Raw genomic sequence first — 2,880 nt, forward strand, 5'->3', positions numbered from 1 at the left:
CTTGTCTGTTCAACACGAGTGAACCTCTCGCACTCGCTATAAGATACGATTTAGTGCAACACACATCAACTGCAATATCAACTCTACATATCAGTCGTAGATTCATGCATATCGCTATCACACAGGCCAAGACACACTGCAGCGACAACGACCAACCGTAACGTTCGAGCGTCAAAATCGCAACGACTGGCCCAGCCACACTGCAACGTTCACGACTACCTAGCGTTCGTCCGATTTTTGGCTACATAATGGCGGACATAATAGCGGAACATAATGGCGGACACAAACAAGCGACGAAATCGCCTTTTGCTGTTGCTGTTTTGTCAATTTCCCTAAATTTAACCACTTGTATAGTTCTAACCTGTTATTAGGCTGAAGCCGATCCAGAAACTGGAGCAGGTTGTCATATTTCCCAGATCATACGAACCCTGAAAGCCTAGAATTATTTGTTCGATCGACGCCATTGCAAGACAGCAGACTGCGCAGAGCAGACAAATTTTGTTACGAAATGTTTTTGTCACGTGCCGATGAAAACATAACCTACGTCTGTGATTGGCTATTTATGAAATGTCGCGCGACTATGTCGCTGGAAATAAGAAACGATTCTAAATATTTTATATAGTCGTCACGGTTATCGCGTGGGTGTGCAACAGCTCATTGGAAACAATAGTTTCTAATTTTCTCAAGTGTCGTCAAACGTTACGATTGGTCGTTATCGCTGCAGGCGCGCAAATCCATTTTGAAATGTAGGGGGGACACCAGTAGCACGCGAAGGGGGCGTCTGGGCCCTTCCCCAAATTTTTTTTTAAATTCGACCCCCTCAGATGCGTTTTCTGCGCGAGCAAGGGGGTCCGGACCCCTGTACACGCCCCTGCACACACACACACACACACACACACACACACACACACACGCGCGCGCGCGCGCGCGCACGCACGCACACACACACACACACATGCATTTAGTTTGTGATAAGATTACGAAAATGTGTCCACATGCAGTCATAAAATCAAGAAAACAAAAAGCAGAAAACCAATCATTTGGTGTTGAGGCTCATCACAAAATAAATTGGTCCGTTATTATTGTTGATCCAGTCATATCATATATGCGTGTATATATATATCATCAATTTGCAATGAAAATTACATCCGATGCTCAGGTACTCAGTGTCTTTTTTGCGTGAATATAGCTCGTGTTCCCAGCTTAATTCTTGAATCAGTGTCTAATGTGAGTGATATCTCCTAAACTTTCATAAACATACTTTCTCTTGATGATTTCTGCATAAGAATACGCGCGCGCGTTCTCGGCGTGATTTTTCTTAAGTTTTAATGGTTCGTTTCTAGCGCCTAACCCCATCGCACCACAGCCAACCTTCTCAGCAGCTGGATCTTGTATGGATATTGTCTGGATATTGTATGGATATTGTCTGGATATTGAGCTATCATCGGTTACCTCAGAGTTTCAGTATGTTGGCTCACAGTCACACTAATACACATAGTAGGGCTCAAAGGGTCGTTGTCGTATCAGGTACTACAGATATGTATCCGAGGTACATATTATGTATACACAAAGTGTACCAGAATTGTACTACAGAAGTGTACCCTAATCCTAACCCTAACCCTAACCCTAGCCCTAACCCTAACCCTAACCCTAAACATACCTCATATACAACATATTACTAAACAACCTAAAACTACCTCGGGTACATATCTGTAGTACCTGATACGACAACGACCCCATCTGCCATAGTAGGGGGGCGGCCGTTGTCAGAAACAAAATAAATATTGACTGACGCAACTCTGTCATCACGACATTTATCAGTGATAACGATTATAAAGTTATTTAGCACGTCTCCGACAGCATGTTATATGTGACATGTACGATTCGCGTCAGACCTAACTGCAAATAATTATTTTTCGTAGAACGGACCCATAGCGTAACGCGAGGGGAGCAAGCATGAAAAGCTGGTCGGGTGCATGCATGCAGGTCCGACGCGCCAGGCCGGGGAAGACGAGAGGGGACGGCGAAAAGAGAGAGGAAGGAAGGAGAGTGGGTGGGCAGGAGAATCTCTTTCTCGTGCATCCATCCCTCCCTCCCCCCGCATCTTAGGTTCCCCCTCCCTCCCTCCCCCTGCAATGCGTATAACGTGCTAGCATGCACCTACTGACATTGTAGTAACCTCTACATCATTCATGCTCAGATATCGGTTTAAAGTTCAGTTATGGGTTCATAGTTGTAACATCAAATTTTGAAAATGTAGATCGCAGGAGATGGTATTTGAGGCACATTTGAGTACACGTACAGCCTTCATTCTGACTACGACAATTCTCTTTTAGTAGACCAATTTATTTATTAAATTTTGCTCCAAATTCTAGTGGGGCAGCTGCCCCCCCCCCCCTCACGCGGGCTACGGCCCTGGGCGGCGGCGTATACTTCCCGTTGGTTTACAGCCGCCTGTTCATATATACACGGATATTCTTCGCGATATCTCTGACCGTCAACCGCTATCTGAACTTACAACTGATGTAAGAATGATGAAATCATGGATCCGCGCCACTGACCCCTTACCTACCTACCCCCTCCCCCTACCTGCCCCCTTACTGCTACCTTAGATATATTTGCTCAGCCTACGGCCCTGTGCAACGCTGCGGTGAACATTCGCTGAATCAGTCGCTCGTGTTTCCTTGTCAGGTATATCACCAGAGCAGGCGGACACTCTACGTCAAGTCACCAGCCGCCAGCAGAAAGTAAGATCGTTTCTCATTTCTATGGTTCATTTCTCGTTTGTATAGTCAAGATATATATTATATATATATATATATATAGAGAGAAAGAGAGAGAGCGAGAGAGGAGAGAGAGCGAGAGCGCGAGAGAGAGGAG

This window comes from Priapulus caudatus, unplaced genomic scaffold, assembly GCF_000485595.1.
Source record: "Priapulus caudatus unplaced genomic scaffold, Priapulus_caudatus-5.0.1 Scaffold974, whole genome shotgun sequence".
NCBI classification, from domain to species: domain Eukaryota; kingdom Metazoa; phylum Priapulida; class Priapulimorpha; order Priapulimorphida; family Priapulidae; genus Priapulus; species Priapulus caudatus.